Source organism: Erythrolamprus reginae, chromosome 4 (assembly GCF_031021105.1).
Source record: "Erythrolamprus reginae isolate rEryReg1 chromosome 4, rEryReg1.hap1, whole genome shotgun sequence".
Classification (NCBI taxonomy): domain Eukaryota; kingdom Metazoa; phylum Chordata; class Lepidosauria; order Squamata; family Dipsadidae; genus Erythrolamprus; species Erythrolamprus reginae.
The window spans coordinates 137,031,579-137,053,119 of NC_091953.1; the positions used below are offsets into that span (position 1 = coordinate 137,031,579).

At 42.1% G+C, this 21,541-nt stretch overlaps 1 protein-coding gene across 4 annotated transcripts in view; it reads right to left on the minus strand.

The window, feature by feature from the left end:
* The window catches only part of ENOX1 (ecto-NOX disulfide-thiol exchanger 1), a 400,166-nt gene that overhangs the window by 172,632 nt on the left and 205,993 nt on the right, over positions 1-21,541 (minus strand). For all 4 annotated transcript variants that reach the window (XM_070751411.1, XM_070751410.1, XM_070751412.1 and 1 more), the window contains one exon: positions 7,907-7,997. The gene's annotated coding sequence lies outside the window, so the exon portion shown is untranslated. The remainder of the gene's footprint in view (positions 1-7,906; positions 7,998-21,541) is intronic.

A 21,541-nucleotide genomic window follows, 5' to 3' on the forward strand; every position in this document is an offset into this window, starting at 1 on the left:
CCGTTCGAAGAGATTCAAACGTTTCAAAGAGACCCCATTTTAACAACACATGTGTAAAGGTCCCCTGGCCGCCTCCCACGATTCTCTAATGCAATCGTTAATTCAGTATTTCTCAACCTCAGCAAACTTTTAAGATATGTGTTGTCTTCGGCTTCCTAGAATTCATTCCCCAGCCTGTTGCCGAGATGGAGAAACACGGACTTAATTCTTGGCATTAAAGGAAGCCTTTATGAATTTTGCTTCTTTGATCGTACTTGACAGCTGCCAAATATAAGGGCCTTGCAGGTTGATGGACTTCTGACGTTGTTCGTGCTGGCTATTTACTTTTTTTTAGGGGAACGCGATCTGAATGTCTGATAAACTCTTTGCCATCCATCAAGCCAACTCCCTTCGGATTTCCTGCCTGTATTGGATTTCTTTCGGGATATAAGAGGGTTATCCAGAAAGTAAGGTTTATTTAAAAAATACAAAGAATGAAGATATTGTAAAAAAAAAAAAAAAGTTGCATGGATTGTAACATAGATATTGCATTATCATCATTCAGTTCCATACATTTTGTCATCCTCTGTGGGACAAGTTGTTTGATGCCGGTGTCATAGAAGTCTCCTGCCCCTCTTCCTCCTGCTCCTTCCCCTCCTCCTTGTTCTCCCCCTTCTTCCCCTTCTCCTTCTTTCTTTCCTCCTCCTCTATCTTTACCTTCTCCTTCCTTTCTTCCTCCTCCATCTCTTTCTCCTTCCTTCTCTCCTCCTCTTCTCCTCATTCTCTTTCCTCTTCTTCCTTCTCTCCTCCTCCTCCTTCCTTCTCTCCTCCTTGTTCTCCCCCTTCTTCACCATCTCCTTCCTTCTCTCCTCCTCCCCCCTCCCTTCCTTCTTTGCTCCTCCTCTATCTTCACCTTCTCCTTCCTTCCTTTCTTCCTCCTCCTCCATCTCTTTCTTCTTCCTTCTCCATCTCTTCTACCTTCTCCTCGTCTCCTCCATCTCTTTCTTCTTCCTTCTCTCTTCCTCCTCCTTCCTTTTCTCCTCCTTGTCCTCCCTTTTCTTCACCATCTCCTTCCTTCTCTCCTCCTCCTCCTCCCTCCCTTCCTTCTTTGCTCCTCCTCTATCTTCACCTTCTCCTTCCTTTCTTCCTCCTCCTCTTCCATCTCTTTCTTCTTCCTTCTCTCCTCCTCTTTCCTCATTCTCTTTCCTCTCCTTCCTTCCCTCTTCCTCCTCCTCCTTCCTTCTCTCCTCCTTGTCCACCCCTTCTTCACCTTATTCTTCCTTCTCTCCTCCTCCTCCTCCTCCATCCCTTCTTTCTTTCCTCCTCCTCTATCTTCCCATTCTCCTTCCTTTCTTCCTCCTCCTGCTCTTTCATTCTCTCCTCCTCCTTCTCCTCCTGCTGCTTCCTTCTCTCCTCCTTGTCCTCCCCCTTCTTCACCTTCTTCCTTCCTTCTTTCCTCCTCCTCCATCTCTTCCTTTCTTCCTTCCTTCCCTCCTGCTTTCCTCCTCCTTCTCTCCCCCCCAATGAGGCCACTGAACCAAATCCACCCTGCAGCCTTCTATCGATTTATTCACACCAGCCATCGAGCATTTACAAACTTTGATGCAACCCTAACCCTTTGGTACATGGCTGAAAGGAAATGAAGCATCACAATAAAAAAAAACCCTCAGCCTAACTTATGAGGAATTTCCTGCAGGGAAAAACTGTTTATTCGGTCCATGACAAGAGGAAAACATTATTGGCTTAATGGTGGACGCTCTTCGTGCCTATTGACTTGCCAAGTACTCACATACGCTGTCCAGATGATGAAATGACAAAACCCCACAGCAACAAAACCCATCATTTACAGTATCTGTAGGGATCTCCAAACACTTTAATTAAACAGCGAAGGAAAGAATCTGTTCAACCTTTTCATTCTATGTGATTTATTTGGTGGCTTTGGGATTTATACGGCTGCCCAGCTTAACCTTGTGATTCTCCACGATCACACCAGCCATAAATTACAAATGGGCAGCAAGGGTAAAACAAAACCATTGAGGACCTGTGGACAGTGAAAATATTTACTGACCCTTCACATCCTGGACATAAACTGTTTCAACTCCTACCCTCAAAAAGTCGCTACAGAGCACTGCACACCAAGACAACTAGACACAAGAAGAGGTTTTTTTCAAATGCCATCACTCTGCTAAACAAATAATCCCCTGAGCACTGTCAAACTATTCATTAAGGCTGCATTACTATTACTAGTAGGGGGTTTTTCATCATTCCTATCACCCATCTCCTCCCACTTAGGACTGTATGACTGTAACTTGTTGCTTGCACCCTTACGATTTATATTAATATTGTTTCCTGATTACTTTGTAGCCTATGACAATCTTTAAGTGTTGTACCTCCTGATTCTTGACAAATGTATATTTCATTTTATGAACACTGAGAGCATCTGCACCAAAGACAAATTCCTTGTGTGTCCAATCACATTTGGCCTATAAAGATTTTTACCCTACCCTACCCACTCCTCTCCACTCCTATTTATTTATTTATTTATTTATTTATTTATTTATTTACTTACTTACTTACTTACTTACTTACTTACTTACTTACTTACTTACTTACTTACTTACTTACTTATTTATTAGATTTGTATGCTGCCCCTCTCCGCCTCTATCCTATCCATCCATCCATCCATCCATCCATCCATCCATCCATCTATTCACCTACCTACCCTACTCCATCCCACCCCACCCCACCCCACCCTACCCCTATCCAATTCATCCATCCATCCATCCATCCATCTACTACCTACCTACCTACCTACCTACCTACCTATCTATCTATCTATCTATCTATCTATTTACAATCAATATCTATCTATCTGTCTATCTACTACCTACCTACCTACCTATCTATCTTGTCTGTCTGTCTCTTTCTCTCTCTCTCTCTCTCTCTTTTCTCTCGGTCTGTCTATCTGTCTGGCACACGAGATTTTGGTGATTGTGGTGCTTTGGGTAGTATTTCTGCTTCCGCACATGCGTGGAAGCAAACAATCGCCGAAAATTGCTGAAATCTCTCTCGCACACATCATCTCATGAGATATTGCTTCCTGCGCATGTGCAGAAGCCAAAGCTCACTCCACCGCATGCACGCGCCCACTGGTCACCAGAGCTGTGCGCGCATCAGCAGTGGTAGTGACGGTAAGTTGGACCCCCCCCACCTGAACATAACTTGCTTTGTGTTCTAAAGTGAAATCTGAAATTCAGGGGGGCGGCCACATTCCTTCAAAGTTTTCCAAACTGTTCCCCTTTCTCATCGACTATTCATGGAGGAGGGAAAAAACACACATGGCGGTACACGGTTCAATTAGCCACACCGCAGGCGAGCATTCAAAACCATGTTTCCCCCTCTGTTCTCTCGAGTTTCCTTTATCCGTAGTTTGAACCAACAGGGGAGGAGGAAATGGAACACATTTTGTACCGAGTGTCAGTCAAATCCCCCGAAGTCCTACGCGCACACTCCGGGATGGAGGGCCTTCGAGTCCGTCCATTATAGTGAAGAATTGCACATCACGTATCCACAGCGCAACACTGACTAGCATGTTGCATTGTGAAGGAACATGACCTACTCCAAAGAAAATGTTAAAAGACAAGTGAAATTCCCTGGCAGAACGAATAGTTTAGGAATGCTCGTTTCCCCCTGTTTTATCAGCAGCTGAAAGCAACAAAAAGCTCAGGAAAGAAACGGAATGGACCGACAGGTGAGATGGATGGATTGATTGGTTAGACTTCTAACAAATAAATAAATGCAGCATGGATGGAGATGGAGCAACTCCAAGCAAATGGAACAGGAATATTTCAGAGACCTTCACGCCATGTACCATAGTATCTTCCTGCATGAAAACGGCCAGAGATGGCACCTATGGAATGTTAGAATAGAATGGAATTCTTTATGGGCCAAGTGTGATTGGACACACAAGGAATTTGTCTTTGGTGCAGAGGCTCTCAGTGTACATAAAAGAAAAGAGACATTTGTCAAGAATAGAATAGAATGGAATGGAATGGAATGGAATGGAATAGAATAGAATAGAATATAGAATGGAATTCTTTATTGGCCCAGTGTGATTGGACACACAGGGTACACTCAGGGTACATAAAAGAAAAGATACATTTGTCAAGAATCATGAGCCGAGGTGGTGCAGCGGGTAGAGTGCTGTACTGCAGGCCACTAAAGCTGACTACTAGATCTGCAGGTCAGTGGTTCAAATCTCACCATTGGCTCAAGGTTGACTCAGCCTTCCATCCTTCCGAGGTGGGAGAAATGAGGACCCAGATTGTGGGGGGAATAGGCTGGTGGCTCTGTTAAAAAGTGCTATTGCTAACATGTTGTAAGCCGCCCTGAGTCTAAGGAGAAGGGCGGCATTAACAACAACAACAACAACAACAACAACAACAACAACAGAGTTGGAAGGGACCTTGGAGGTCTTCTAGTCCAACCCCCTGCTTAGGCAGGAAACCCTACACTACTTCAGACAGATGGTTATCCAATATCTGCTTAAAAGCTTCCAATGTTGGAGCATTCAAAACTTCTGGTGGCAAGCTGTTCCACTGATCAACCGTTCTGACTGTCAGGAAATTTCTCCTAAGTTCTAAGTTGGTTCTCTCCTTGTTTAATTTCCATCCATTGCTTCTTGTTCTACCCTCAGGTGCTTTGGAGAATAGCTTGACTCCTTCTTCTTTGTGGCAACCCCTGAGATACCGGAACACTGCTATCATGTCTCCCCTGGTCCTTCTTTTCATTAAACTGGACATACCCAGTTCCTGCAACTGTTCTTCATATGTTTTAGCCTCCAGTCCCCTAATCATCTTTGTTTCTCTTCTCTGCACTCTTTCTTCAGTCTCAACATCCTTTTTGCATCGTGGTGACCAAAACTGAATGCAGGATTCCAAGTATGGCCTTACCAAGACCTTATAAAGTGGTATTAAACCTTCATGTGATCTTGATTCTATCCCTCTGTTGATGCAGCCTAGAATTGAGTTGGCTTTTTTGGCTGCATACGGCTGGCTCATATTTAAATGGTTGTCCACTGTTGTGGTTAGCTCTGGCCCTGCTCCTGCCCCAAGAACTGTGGATGTGGGGGAGACATCCACATGCTGCAGGCCTGTTTTGCCCCCGGTGGAATCTGCTGATGAAGGCTCCTCTGACCAAGAAGACATGAGTGACAGGGAGGAGGAGAGTGTGGCAGACAGCTCAGAAGGAGATCAATTACCTAGCTCCTCCTTGGATTCAGAACAAGAGTTAATGATACAGCCACGCATGCGGAGAGTGATGCATAGGCAACAACAACTGAGAGATTGTTATCAAAGAAAATGAGGCCACCTGTGGTTGGGTGGTGCTGTGGTGATTAGTGAGGCTGCTATAAATAGCAGCCTGTGGGTTTGGCCATTGTGGAGGATTATCTGATCGTTGTGTTTTGTGCCTGCTTTACTGACTTTGACCTTTTGTGTGCTGATTTTTCCCCGCTTTGAAACTAAACCAGAGCAAAGTGTGTTTCACTTTGTGAAAGAAGGACTGTGAATTGCCTCACAGCTGCAATCTAAGTATCACAGAACTGATAAGGGACTTGTGCCAATTACCAGTTTGTTTGGAGACGAGGGCTCTTTGCTATACAAAAAGAGGGCTTGGTTTAAGTGAATTTTCATTATAAAGAACATTGTTTTGAATTTTCAAACGTGTGTGTGTGTCTGAAATTTGTACCTGTGCATTTTTGGGAGGATTCTGCCAGAGAGCCCGACAGAACATCCACCAGGACTCCAAGATCCCTTTCACAGTTGCTACTGTTGAGCAAGATACAACCTATACTGGACCTGTGCGTTTTGTTTTTCTCGCCTAAATGTAGAACCTGACTTTTTTCACCGTTGAATTTCATTTTGTTAGATAAGTGAAGACAATTAATTTGATGACTACTTGTTATACAGAAAGATCCCAAAAACTGATGTTACAAACAAAGGCTTGGTCATGAAACCAAGCCAGACATCCCAGAAAAATGAAATTAAGGGCTTCCTCAAAAATATTTCCAGCAACAAAGCTTCAAGTATTAGAGTGATAGCTACAAGGTAGGACGCTGTTTATTTAAACAAATTACAAGTCAGTTTACAAAAGGCTTCACACTGGTAGAACAATAGGTGTGTTTCCATCATCCCTCGCTTACTTGTCATTGCGGCTATATAGAATTTGGACACCGCACAGAAAGAAGGAAAGAGACCGGGAGATAAGAAAAGGTAGATGAAAACACGAACAAAGCCATTGTTTTCCAAAGAGCTGAAAGATTTCTTAGCGGCTCTCGTAAAGGGGGGGGAAAAAGAAGTGTGAACAGCCCACAGCAAAGCTTCAGGCGTTCATGAAATACCAGCAAACAGTTTTACAGGATAATGCAGTTCAACGGCCACGCGTGGTTTTGCAAGTAGATATGAAAAGAAAAAGATAAAAAGAACAGCGTATGAAAAAGACTGGAAAAATTAGTTGCAAAAGTTGGACTGCGGAAAAGCAAGACAGGAAAAACATCAATGCGCGTGAGCTGTGGTGATCAACAGCGAGAGCTTCAGTGGCACAGTGGTTAGAGCACATTCCTGCAAGCTACTTCTGCTGATCAGTTTGGCAGATCAAATCTTTCTCTTTCTGTCTGTCTTTCTTTCTTTCTTTCTTTCTTTCTCTCTCTATCCCTTCCTTCCTTCCTTTTTTCTTTCTTTCTCTCTCTCTCATTCTCTCTTTTTTTCTCTCTCATTCTCTCTTTATTTAATTTCTTTCTTTCTGTCTTTCTTTCTTTCTCTCTCTCTCTCTCTCTCTCTCTACCTTCCTTCCTTCCTTCCTTTTTTCTTTCTTTCTCTCTCTCTCATTCTCTCTTTTTTTCTCTCTCGTTCTCTCTTTATTTAATTTCTTTCTTTCTGTCTTTCTTTCTCTCTCTCTCTCTCTCTACCTTCCTTCCTTCCTTTTTTCTTTCTTTCTCTCTCTCTCATTCTCTCTTTTTTCTCTCTCATTCTCTCTTTATTTAATTTCTTTCTTTCTGTCTTTCTGTCTTTCTCTCTCTCTCTATCCCTTCCTTCCTTCTTTCTTTCTTTCTCTCTCTTATTCTCTCTTTTTTCTCTCTCATCCTCAGCCTGCAATGTTGCATTCTAATCGTGGTACGAGGCAAGGGCTCCTCGTTGCCACCGCTATCCATGTGCTTCCCACAGAACTCCGGGACCCCAGCGCACACCCATGTGCATGTGCCGGAAGCTAAATCTCACGCGAGGGCATGCGTGAGCATGAGATTGCAGTGATTTTCACCCATTTTTTTGCTTCCATGCATTTGTGGACAACTTACAAATACATAAACTTTCATTGAGCACAGAGTTCTTACTACAGCAGTCACGATGAATCAGCAACACCAAACCGAGAAATAACTGAGACACACAGAGAGAATCACGCTTCTGGCTCCCTCTTGTGGCCCTCTCCAACACTAACTCTTAAAGCTATAGTGTTTCAAAACATACAAGCATTCATTGTTAGCTTGTTTATATGTTGCCAAACCGAACCTGTTATGTACAAAGTACTAACAGATTAATTCAAGGCCATGAAGATTTAGAAGTGACTAAATGACTGAATATCAACCACAGTTCTGAATCATCCAGATGTAGCAAAATAATAATAACAAAATGGATAAACTACCCAACTATTTATGCATTATGTTCTCGGCATATTTCATTGGGAAGCTGCGAAATCTCTTTCTGTCCTCAAAACTATTTTTAGTCCAGAATGTATTATGCATTAACATACCCCCTCCTCATTAACAAGAGATATTGTCCTGGTATACAAAAGTATGTTGTGTATTCAGTGTGAAAAGCATACACTGGCCCTTAATAGGCTCCTGTCGAGATAAAATTGTAAAATATTTTACCTTTTCTCCTATTTTTGTGGGATTCCAACGAAGCAGCTACATTTAATGAGCAAGGGATGCGTTATTGTGATTTTCTGTATGCTGGCCGTCCCTGTATTGTAAAAGAAAGAAAAGGTTACGGAATTACATATATTATCTACACAATGAACTATATACAGCAAGGAACTTTATTTCCCATTGCATTAAAAACAGAGAAACCTTATCAGGATGTTTGCTAAAATCCAAAATATAAGACCATCAGTGCTCTAAGATTATTTATTTGTTTGTTTGTTTGTTTGTTTGTTAGATTTGTATGCCGCCCCTCTCCGTAGACTCGGGGCGGCTATATAATAATTATAATTATTATAAATTATAATAATTATAATTATAAACTTTATCACATTAGATGTGTTGGATGGAATACTTGAAACTACTTTCCAAAGCACCTATTTGAAGGTATTTTGCTCTTATCAGCTAGTCTGCTGATTCAGTTCTACAGAGGAATTACTGAGTCTGTCATCTGCACCTCTATCACTGTCTAGTTTGGTTCTGCAACCCAACAGGACCGACACAGACTTCAGAGGAGAATCAGAACTGCAGAACAAAACAATGGCTGCCAACCTGCCTTCCATTGACTCCTTTGCATGAGTCAAAAAGAGGGCGGTGAAAATATTTACTGACCCCTCGTATCCTGGACATAAACTGCTTTAAATCAAAATGTTGGTACAGAGCATTACACATCAACCCAACTAGACACAAGAAGAGTTTTTCCCCCGAATGCCATCACTCTGCTAAACAAATAATTCCCTCAACACTATCAAACTATTTGCTGCACTTCTATTACTACTATTTTTTACTCATCTTTCCTATCATCCTTTTCCTCCCACTTAGGACTGTATGACTGTAACTTGTTGCTTGTATTCTTAAGATTTTTATTAATATTGTTTCCTCATTGCTTATTTGTCCCCTATGACAATCATTAAGTGTTGTACCACGTGATTCTTGGCAAATGTCTCTTTTTCTTTTATGGACACTAAGAGCATCTGCACCAAAGACAAATCCCTTGTGTATCCATTCACACTTGGCCAATAAAGAATTCTATTCTATTCTATTCTAGTCATTCCCTTACCGGGATTTGAACCTGGGGAGTCTGTCTGTAAGGCAGCAGCTTTAGCCTCTAGCCTGAAACCCAAAGAAGGAATAATGTGAGCCGCTCCGGGTCCTTGGAGAGGGATAGCATACAAGTATAATAATGATGATGATGATGATGACGACAACAACAACAACAATAATAATAATAATAATGAAAGTGGTCCCAGTGGTCCTTGGCACACTGGGCGCAGGGCCAAAGGATCTCAGCGGACATTTGAAAACCATCGGAACTGACAAAATCTCCATCTGGCAATTGCAAAAGGCCACTTTACTGGGATTGGCAAACATAATTCGCTGCTACATCACGCAGTCCTAGGTGCTTGGGAAGCGCCCGACTGGTGATGAAATACGAAATCCAGCATAGTGATCTCGTTTGCTGTGTTGTACTGACATAATAATAATAATAATAATAATAATAATAATAATAATAATAATAATAATAATAATTGATGGGAAAACTGAACAAAGAGAGAGATTCAACCTGGAAATAAGGACAAATTTTCTGACACTGAGAACAATCAACCGATGGAACAGAAGTTGCCTTCAAAAGTTCTGGGAGCTTCATCACCGGAGGTTTCCGAGAAGAGACTAGACTGCCAGTAGGGGGTTGACTAGATGACCTTCAAGGCCCCTTCCAACTCTCTCAATCTGTTACTCAGACATCTAACAGTGTCTTTGTTGCCTTTCAAGGGAACGGAGCCCGCCAGAAAGGCCAATCAATGCTCCCTATGTTTCTCGAGATGCTTTTTTAATAGATTAAAATGTTGCGTAACAAGGTAATCTTTTCCGAGACGGAATTCACAAGACATCTACTTCAATTATTTCCTGCGAGGTGGACAGATGGGATCATCAGGCATCTTGACAGCAGCCCGGATTAATTTGTGCATCGAGGTTTTTTCTTTTTACCACCTCGGTGGCAAAGAAAGGCCTCTGAAGTTTTGCATAAATGCTTCCAGACAACGCTTTTCTTTAAAAAATAAAATAAAATTAAAAGCCGCTCGTCCAAAACTTTTCACCTTCTCACTCAAGGGCGCTTTTGAAAAAGTGTGTCAAAGCAAAACCATTTTTAAAGAATAAAATAACAGATAACATGTACACTGTTGCCCCCAAAATAATCTCGGTCCTGAAAGTAAGGCCTAGCATGTTTTATGCACCTAAGCCAGTCCTTTTCAAATTAGGGAGGGGGGACATGGACCATAGTAGGTTTCACCCAGTACTTTATTTATTAATTAATTGGATTTGTATGCCGCCCCTCTCCGAGGACTGAAAATAGGCTCCACTGAGTTTATTTTATTTATTTATTTATTCATTTGTCCAATACACAAATACATAGGAAGAAAAATAGACATGTAGTAATATATATAAGGGTAAAGTGAACTTAGAGGAGAGGATATATGAAAGAAAGAGAATATATGATAAGTGAAAGAAAGGAAAGACAATTGGACAGGGGACGAAAGGCACACCAGTGCACTTATGTACGTCCCTTACTGGCCTCTTAGGAACCTGGAGAGGTCAATCGTGGAGAGTCTAAGGGAGAAGTGTTGGGGGTTAGGGGTTGACACAATTGAGTCCGGTAATGAGTTCCACGCTTCGATAACTCGATTGTTGAAATCATATTTTTTGCAGTCAAGTTTGGAGCGGTTCATATTAAATTTGAATCTGTTCAGGGTGACTTACTCCTAGGTAAGTGGGCAGAGAGAGACGGTTCAGTGACATATTCAGCCGCCCAACTCTGCCGGTTTGGCAAGTGAAGAGAAATTCCCGCTACCATTCTATAGAACTGGTCCGAATCGGCAGGAACTCACCTCTGAGTCACATGCAGTATTGGGCTCCTACTGGAACGGGGGGGATGGGATGCTGCACTGGTAGCAGAAATGGAGCTGCACACAAAGCTCCAGGCAGGCACATCGAAGGGAGATTTGGCTTCTGCTCATGCGCAGGACGTAAAATCTCGTGAGAGGATGTTCTCATATGAGAGATTTCAGTGGTTTTCAGTGATTTTTTTGGATTAAATTTATTTGTTTGTTTGTTTGTTTGTTTGTTTGTTTGTTTGTTTGTTTGTTTGTTTGTTTGTTTATTTATTTATTGATTGATTGATTGATTGGATTTTTATGCTGCCCCTCTCCGTAGACTCGGGGAGGCTAACAACAATGATAAAAACAGCATGTAACAATCCAATCCAATACTAAAATCACTAAAAAAAACCATTAATATAAAAAGCAAACATACATACAGACATACCATGTGTAAATTGTAAAGGCCTAGGGGGAAAGAGTATCTCAGTTCCCCCATGCCTGACGGCAGAAGTGGGTTTTAAGAAGTTTACAAAAGGCGAGGAGGGTGGGGGCAATTCTAATCTCTGGGGGGAGTTGGTTCCAAAGGGCCGAGGCCAACACAGAGAAGGCTCTTCCCCTGGGGCCCACCAAACGACATTGTTTAGTTGACAGGACCCGGAGAAGTCCCACTCTGTGGGACCTAACTGGTCGCTGGGATTCATGCAGCAGAAGGCGGTCCCTGAGATAATCTGCTCCGGTGCCATGAAGGGCTTTATAGGTCATAACCAACACTTTGAATTGTGACCGGAAACTGATTGGGCGGAAACTGATCTCATGCGCCCGCTTGTCTTCTCGCGAGATTTGCTTCCTGTGCCGCGCAGAAGCCAAATCTCACTCTGATGCACACATACACCTGCTGTTCACCCAGAGCTGCGCATGCATCAGTATCTTTAGCGGTGGGAAGTTGGAGCCTCCGCCTGGTCACATGATCCCTTTTTACAACCTCCCGACCAGCCAAGTCTGTAGGGAAGCTAGATTTGTTTAACAACCGTATTATTTACTTTAAGAATTGCAGTGATTCACTTAACCACGGTGGTAGGAAAGGTTGCAAAGCTCACTTAACATATGCCTCACTTAGTAACAGAAATTTGGGGCTCAATTGCAATGATAAGTTAAAGAAACACCTATAATTGGACCGACACAGACTTTGGAGGAGAATCAGAACTGCAGAAAAAACAATGGCTGCCAACCTGCCTTCCATTGAGGACCTGGATACTGCACGAATGAAAAAGAGGACCGTGAAAATATTTTCTGACCCCTCGCATCCTGGACATCAACTGTTTCAACTCCTACTCTCAAAACGTCACTACAGAGCAATGCACACCAAGACAACTAGACACAAGAAGAGTTTTCCCCTGAACGCCATCACTCTGCTAAACAAATAATTCCCTCAACACTGTCAGACTATTTACTACGTCTGCACTACGATTACTAATAGTTTTTTCTCATTCTTCCTCTCACCCATTTTCTCCAATTTACAACTGTATGACTGTAACTTGTTACTTGTATCCTTAAGATTTTTTATTAATGTTGATTGTTCCCTCATTTATTTATTTTATTTATTTATTGGATTTGTATGCCGCCCCTCTCCGGAGACTCGGGGCGGCTAACAGCAATAATAAAACAGCATATAATAATAATCCAATACTAAAAACAGTTAAAAACCCATTATTATAAAAACCAAACATACATACAGACATACCATGCGTAAATTGTAAAGGCCTAGGGGGAAAGAGTATCTCAATTCCCCCATGCCTGGCAGCAGAGGTGGGTTTTAGCAGCTTACGAAAGGCGGGAGGGTGGGGTTAATTGTAATCTCTGGGGGAGTTGGTTCCAGAGGGTTGGGGCCGCCTCAGAGAAGGCTCTTCCCCTGGGTCCCGCCAAGTGACATTGTTTAGTTGACAGGATCCGGAGAAAACCCACTCTGTGGGACCTAACTGGTTGCTGGGATTCGTGCGGCAGAAGGCGGTCCCTGAGATAATCTGGTCCGGTGCCATGAAGGGTTTTATAGGTCATAACCAACACTTTGAATTGTGACCAGAAACTGATCGGCAATCACTTCTTTTATGTCCACTGAGAGCATCTGCACCAAAAACAACTTCCTTGTGTGTCCAATCAGACTTGACCAATAAAGAATTCTATTCTGTTCTATTCCATCAGCCACAGCCAACATGTTCAAGCAACTGGGTTTTGTAGTTCCGACGGGCCACTGATGCCAAGCTTAAATTTAAGATACTTTATATGAAATATGGTGAAAGTACATTTCTATTAATGCTTCCCGAAAGCACAGAAACTAATTTAAAACAATATGGCAGAGTTAACTAAAGTGTGAATAATCTTTCATTTCTATGGTTATTAATGTCAAGGATTCCCCCCCCCCCCCGAAACACCGTGAAATTCAGCATATTGTCTCAAACACGAGATGCTCCTGTAAAGACAGAGACAACGCGCTACGAGGTGATTCTTGCTATTATCATTTCCCTCCCCTCAGGCTATGCTTACGAAAGTGGCCGCAGGTTGTGGGGGTTGCGGGGGAGTGTGTTTGTGTTATTATACACAGGTGCTGTGTGGGCATGTGTTGGCTCGCCAACCAGTTTTTGTTTGGATGAAGGAGGAGACACAGACAGCCTTGGTTTTGTCTGTTCTCTGGCTTGGTCCCACAAACAGACAAGATCAGGATGCTTATAGACAGAGAGAGATAGAAAGATGGGGGGGAGATGAGAGAGGGAGAGACAGAGAGAGATAAAGAGAAAGGAGGAAGGGGGAGAGAGAAAGGGAGAGAGAGAGTGATGAGAAAGGGAAATAAGATAGAGAAAGAGAGAGATGAAGAGAGAGAGATAAATGAGAGAGGTAGATGAGACAGACAGACAGGCAGACAGACAGATAAGATAGATGGATGGATGGATAGATAGATAGATAGATAGATAGATAGATAGATAGATAGATAGATAGATAGATAGGCAGGCAGGCAGGGAGAGACATGAGAGAGGTAGATAAGAGAGAGAGATGATAGAGGCAGATTTGTGTGTGTGAGAGAGAGAAAGATAAAAAGAGAGAGAGATAGGAAGAGAGAGAGATGAGAAAGATAGATGAGATAAATAGAGAGAGAGAGATAGGAAGAGAGACACAGAGAGACTGAAAAATGGATGAGATAGATGATAGATAGATAGATAGATAGATAGATAGATAGATAGATAGATAGATAGATAGATAGATAGATGATAGAGAGAGAGAGAGGAAGAGAGAGAGATAAGATAGGTAGATGAGAGAAGTAGAAGACAGACAGACAGATGGATGGATGGATGGATGGATGGAGGGATAGAGAGGGGGAAAGAGAGAGAGATAAGAGAGGTAGATGGGATGGATGGATAGATAGATAGATAGATAGATAGATAGATAGATAGATAGATAGATTATATATATATATAGCCGCCCCGAGTCTTCGGAGAGGGGCGGCATACAAGTCCAACTAATAAATAAATAAAATAAATAAATAGAGAGAGAGATAGGAAGAGAGAGAGATAAGATAGGTAGATGAGAGAGGTAGAAGACAGAGACAGATGGAGGGATGGAGGGATGGAGAGGGGGGAAGAGAGAGAGAGAGATAAGAGAGGTAGATGGGATGGATAGATAGATAGATAGATAGATAGATAGATAGATAGATAGATAGATAGATAGATAGGGAGGGAGGGAGAGAAAGACATGAGAGAGGTAGGTGTGATTGTGTGGGAGAGAGAGAGAGATGAAGAGAGAGAGAGAGAGATGGATGGATGGATGGATAGATGGAGAAAGAGAGAGAGAGAGATGGGTAGGCACAGTTGTTAAATGAGTTTTGCCCATTTTAAGACCTTTCTTGCTGTAGCTGTTAAGAGAATCACTGCGGTTGTTAAATGAGTCCCATGGCCATTAAGTGAATCTGGCTTTGGCTTCACTTCAACCAATCACTAAATGAACCACTGTAAGTCCAGGACTACCTGGATCTACTGAATGTACCTTATTCCCAGCCATTGTGACTCAGCAGCCTCAGGAAACTGAGGCAAGAAAATCCAACCTCGGTTCATATCCTCTGCCTCCAGGTATTTTGTATTTTCCATCATTTATGATGCACTTTTCAGCCGGTTAGCTGTCTAAGCAGCTCGGGCTAATGCAAAAATCAATCAAATGCCGGCACTACAATGAGCCATTATCGAAGCTTCCGAAAACACGATAAAACTGCCTTTGCTGGAGAAAAGCGTCGCAGGGGTTGGGGGAATTAAGGGGGTCTCATTTTTCTTCAGTTTTCTGACAGATGCAAAAACCCATCTGTCAGAAATGGCATATATAGGTTCTGCCGCTTGGGCAGACTAGATGACCTACAGGGTCCCTTCCAACTTTGCTATTTTATTCTATGTCTCAAACCTGTTCTGTCTCAGCACCGAGCCCCTAAAAATCAGATGCACAACGATTGTATAACTACTGGACTTTTTGGTCTCTCTTTTTCCTCTCTAAAAGAGGCTGATAATTTGGGTGCGTCTGTCTTTGTGGCAGTTGGCTCTTGATACCATTAAATAAGTATATTATTTCAAAATACACATTCAAAAAGACTAGATTATATTCATATCATCTGAACAGGTGGCTCTTACAGCCATGTTTGTGGCTTGCGACATCGTTGTAGGCCATCATTTTCGCCCTGATTATTCCTATCGGGTTTTGTTCTTCCATCTGCCAGATAATTACAATTTTAAGGATATTTTCTACCAATTTATCCAATAGCAGATGTTGGCCGGAGCCTATAATTTTCCCGGTTTTCCTCTGAAGCAACCGATAAGTCTTTCTCAGTTACAAGAGGCGATCTCTATTAACTCAACAAAACTGTCGAATCACTGCATTAAATATGAAGGATACCTTCAAAAGCCATCTTCCGCAATAGGCATTTATATATATATACACTTATATTTTATTTTATTTCATTTTATTCTATTTTATTCATCAAACATGTATAGGATAGTAGTAGTTTGTATAAACATAATGTATGTTTGGGTTTTCTTAGATTTTAAATTTAATTCATTGGATCAAAGATTCTATCTATCTATCTATCTATCTATCTATCTATCTATCTATCCATCCATCCATCCATCCATCCATCCATCCATCCATCCATCCATCTATCTATCTATCTATTTATTGTTAGAGTTGGAAGGGACCATGTGGGTCATCAAGTCCAACCCCCTGCCTAAGCAGGAACCCTATAGCACCCCAGCCAAATGGCAGTCCAATTTCCTCTTTAAAATGTCCAGAGTATTGGAGTTCACAACGTCCGCTGGTAGGTTGTTCCACTGGTTGATCGTTCTGACCATCAGGAAGTTCTTCCTTATTTCCAGGTAGAATCTCTTCTTGGTCAGCTTCCTGCCATTGTTCCTCGTCCGGCCCTCCGGTGCCCTGTAGAATAAAGTGATCCCCTCCTCTCTGTGGCAACCCCTTGTATACTTGTAGACTGCTATCATGTCCGCTCTGGCCCTCCTTTTCTCTAGGCTATCCATGCCCAGTTCCCTCAGTCTCTCTTCGTAAGTCTTGGTTTCCAGTCCCTTAATCATCTTGGTTGCTCTTTTCTGCACCTTCTCCAGAGTTTCAATGTCTCTTTTGAAGTGTGGTGACCAGAACTGAACACAGTACTCCAGGTGTGGTCTGACCAGGGCGTAGTAGAGTGGTATTAAGACTTCCCTGGTCTTGGAGTGTATTCCCCTGTTGATGCAGCTTAGGATTGTGTTGGCTTTTTTGGCTGCTGCTGCACATTGTTGGCTCATGTTTAGTTGATTATCCACCAAGACTCCGAGATCTCGTTCGCCGTCGCTACTGCTAAGAGGGGTTTCTCCCAGGCTGTAAGCTGTCCTATGTCCTCGGAGAGAGGTGGCATAAAAGTCCAATTATTAAATAAATAAGTAAGTAAGTAAGTAAAAAGTAATAATAAAAAAGGAACAGTAGGATAGGGATGGTAGGCACAATGGTGCCCTTATGCACGCCCCTTACAGACCTCTTAGAAAGGGGAAGAGTTCGACTGTAGACAATCTGAGGTTAAAGTTTTGGGAGCTTTGGGGAAGAAACCACAGAGTCAGGTATTATTATTATTATTATTATTATTATTATTATTATTATTATTATTATTTATTCGATTTGTATGCCGCCCCTCTCCGAAGACTCGGGGCGGCTCACAACATGTAACAACAAATCATAGGGCATTCCAGGTGTTGATCCTTATGTTGCTGAAGTCGTATTTTCTGCAGTCGAGTTTGGAGCATTTTACATTGAATTTAAGCCTATTATGTGCTCGTGTATTGAAGCAGTTGAAGGTGAAGTCATCATTAACAGGAAGGACATTTTGGTATATGATTTTATGAACTACAGTCAGATCAGTTCGGAGGTGACATAGTTCTAAATTGTCTAATTCCAGTATTTCAAGCCTGGTGGAATTAGGTATTTTGTTGTAAGCGGAGGAGTGAAGGACTCTTCTTGTGAAATTTTTGTCTATGGAAACCTGGACCATTAAACGTTAGAAACCAATACACATCGGAGGTAACATAGAAACATAGAAGATTGGCAGCAGAAAAAGACCTCCTGATCTGCCCAGTCTGCCTTTATACTATTTCTTGTATTTTATCTTAGGATGAATCTATGTTTCTCCCAGGCCTGTTTAAATTCAGTTACTGTAGATTGACCAACCACATCTGCTGGAAGTTTGTTCCAAGCATCTACTACTCTTTCAGTGAAATAATATTTTCTCATGTTGCTTCTGATCTTTCCCCCGTCTCACCTCAGATTGTGCCCCCTTGTTCTTGTGTTCACTTTCCTATGAAAAACACTTCCCTCCTGAACCTTATTTAACCTTTTAACATATTTAAATGTTTCGATCATGTCCCCCCTTTTCCTTCTGTCCTCCAGACTCTACAGATGGAGTTCATGAAGTCTTTCCTGATCAGTTTTATGCTTAAGACCTTCCACCATTTTTGTCGCCCATCTTTAGACCCGTTCAATTTGATCCGTCTCTTTTTGTAGGCGAGGTCTCCAGAACTGGACACAGTATATTCCAATCATCAGTGACCACCATCCGTCTGAATTGAGTCATTCAGTGAAGGCAACTCATTTACATTTTGTACCACACTGTCATCTTCCTTTAGAATTATTTATATATTTGAGTTGGGTGCATTTTCTAATCTGTTCCTGACACATATTAGTCCCCTGTCAAAAGACACGAACGGATGTGTCGTGGAAGATTGAAATAGGGGTCAAATCCAGTATGTTTCTCGGCATTGTGTTGGTATCTCAAAGGCCCAGCACTCCTTGGCTTGAGGTGTTCATCATTCAAGAGCACATCATGCGCCGCTGGACAAGTCCTTGCTTCTCCAAGGACTCTGATTATTCTGATTAATAATATCCTGATTAATTGCGAGGGCTTCCTTCTTATGCCTACATTAGAGGAGCTGATAAACACGGCTGGTATGATAAGGTTGAGGAGAACAAGCTGATTGGAGTCATTTGTCCATCTGTCTTCTAAACCTGACAGGGCAGAATTCCGTTCTTGCATTGTAGTTGTTTGAAAAATGGACATGGGATAAACGTAACAAGGATGGAAAGAACACACGGCAGGGCCATTGAAATACCGCCAATAAAAGAGATTGATGGTCAACGCATGTTTGTCTTGATGTCATTCAGACTTCATCGACGTCTTTAGGAAGAAGATTTGGGGGAGAGAAATGCAAAAAATTGGAATCTGAGCAATGGTATTCTGTCGGGCTCTCTGGTAGACTCCTCCCAAAAATTCACAGGTACAAATTTCAGACACACACACACGTTTGAAAATTCAAAACAATGTTCTTTATAATGAAAATTCACTTAAACCAAGCCCTCTTTTGGTATAGCAAAGAGCACTGGTCTCCAAACAAACTGGTAATTTGTACAAGTCCCTTATCAGTTCTGTGATACTTAGCTTGCAGCTGTGAGGCAATTCACAGTCCTTCTTTCACAAAGTGAAACACACTTTGCCCTGGTTTAGTTTCAAAGCGGGGAAAAATCAGCACACAAAAGGTCAAAGTCAGTAAAGCAGTCACGAAACACAACAATCAGATAATCCTCCACAATGGCCAAACCCACAGGCTGCTCTTTATAGCAGCCTCACTAATGACCACAGCTCCACCCAACCACAGGTGGCCTCATTTTCTTTGATAATAATCTCTCAGTTGTTGCTGCCTATGCATCGCTCTCCTCATGCGTGGCTGTATCATTAACTCTTGTTCTGAATCCAAGGAGGAGCTAGATAATTGATCTCCTTCTGAGCTGTCTGCCACACTCTCCTCCTCCCTGTCACTCATGTCTTCTTGGTCAGAGGAGCCTTCATCAGCAGATTCCACCGGGGGCAAAACAGGCCTGCAGCATGTGGATGTCTCCCCCACATCCACAGTCCTTGGGGCAGGAGCTGGGCCAGAGCTAACCACAACAAATGGTAACAGGGGCAAGTTCCAATTTAGCTCTGCCACCAGTTCGCATTGTAATGTTTGCGCATGCGTGGTTGCTATGCTCATGCGCAGGTCCCTTCATGCAATTCTGCTTCAGCACATGCTCAGTAGCTAAGCTATAATCAAAAAAAAATTCCCAAAACAAATTTAGGGGGGAAAAAGTGAATGGTGGCACACACGGGTGAGCATTGACCAAACAGGATCCACAAGGCCATTGTGACATCACCAGTGGGACGCTACCAGTTCAGCCGATCCACTTCAGAACTGCAGAAAAAACAATGACTGCCCACCTGCCTTCCATTGAGGACCTGGATACTGCACGAGTCAAAAAGAGGGCAGTGAAAATATTTACCTACCCCTCGCATCCTGGACATCAACTGTTTCAACTCCTACCCTAAAAACGTCGCTACAGAGCACTGCACATCAAGACAACTAGACACAAGAACAGTTTTTTTCCCAAATGCCATCACTCTGCTAAACAAATAATTCCCTCAACACTGTCAAATTATTTATTAAGACTGTGCTACTCTTACTACTAGTTTTTTTCTCATCATTCCTATCACCCATCTCCTCCCATTTATGACTGTAACTTGTTGCTTGTATCCTTAAGATTTTTATTAATATTGATTGTTTCCTCATTGCTTATTTGATCCCTGTGACAATCATTAAGTGTTGTAGCTCATGATTCTTGACAAATGTCTCTTTTATGTCCACTGAGAGCATCTGCACCAAAGACAAATTCCTTGTGTGTGCAATCACACTTGGCCAAAAAAAGAATTCTATTCTATTCTATTCCATTCTATTCCATTCCCTACCCTACCCTACCCTACTCTACTCTTCATTCCAATACTCTAGTCTTCATTCTCACACTCTACTCTACTTTCTATTAATATTGATTGTTTCCTGATTGCTTATTTGACCCCTATGACAATCATTAAGAGTTGTACCTCATGATTCTTGACAAATGTCTCTTTTATGTCCACTGAGAGCATCTGCACCAAAGACAAATTCCTTGTGTGTCCAATCACACTTGGCCAATAAAGAATTCTATCCTATCCTATCCTATCCTATCCTATTCTATTCTATTCTATTCCATACAATTTCACTTTAAGCACAGTCTTGGCATTCTTAATCCAAGGACTTGCCTATGTTGCAAATTATTATTATTATTCTTTTAAAAAGAAAAGTCCATATTAATTTGGGGAAAAGAAATTAGCAGGGCGAATCCTACGCAATCCCTGGTGGTGGAACAGACTGTGCCTTGGTGGCACAACAGTGTGTTTCTGAGTCATCCTGAAGACAAAATGTGCTCTCTAAATTGCATTTTTTTAAAAAATGAATTGTTAAATTGCCCAGCAGTTGAATGGTGACTGGGTGGCCGCATGAATGTAAATAAGAAATAGAGCCAATCTGGGTCAATCCCCAAGGTCAGAGATTTTGTTTTCTGAGTTTTTGGGCTAGAGCCCACTCTCGGGGAATTTCTCTCTAGCAGAGTGTGTGCTGTTCTGTGTGTGGTATTTATAGTCCCTGTGTGTGCCCTGCCATACATCAAAAGCAACTTTGGAAGCTATAGAAAATGCCCAGAGATACTTTACGAGAAGAGCCCTCCACTCCTCCATTCGCAATGGAATCCCCTATGCAACTAGACTCACAATCCTAGGTTTAGAAAGCTTAGAACTACGTCGCCTTAAACACAACCTAAGCATAGCCCATAAAATCATCTGCAACAATGCCCTTCCTGTCAATGACTACTTCAGCTTCAACCACAACAACACACGAGCACACAACAGATACAAACTTAAAGTAAACTGCTCTAAACTCGACTGCAGGAAATATGACTTTAGTAACCGAGTAGTTGATGCATGGAACTCAATACCTGACTCTGTAGTATCATCACTTAACCCCTAAAACTTTACCCTTAGACTGTGCATCGTTGATCTCTCCCAATTCCTAAGAGGTCAGTGAGGGGCGTGCACAAGTGCACCAGTGAGCCTTCAGTCTCCTGTCCTAAAGTTTCTCTCTTACTAGTATCATGTATATAAACATTGTTATATCTTCGTATACTACCAATACGGACTTGACGAAAACAAATAAATAAAATAAAAATAAATAGAATGCAGATCTGCAAGCGGGCACTGCATACCGCGCAGAAGTTACCATACGAGGATGAATGATGCATTGTA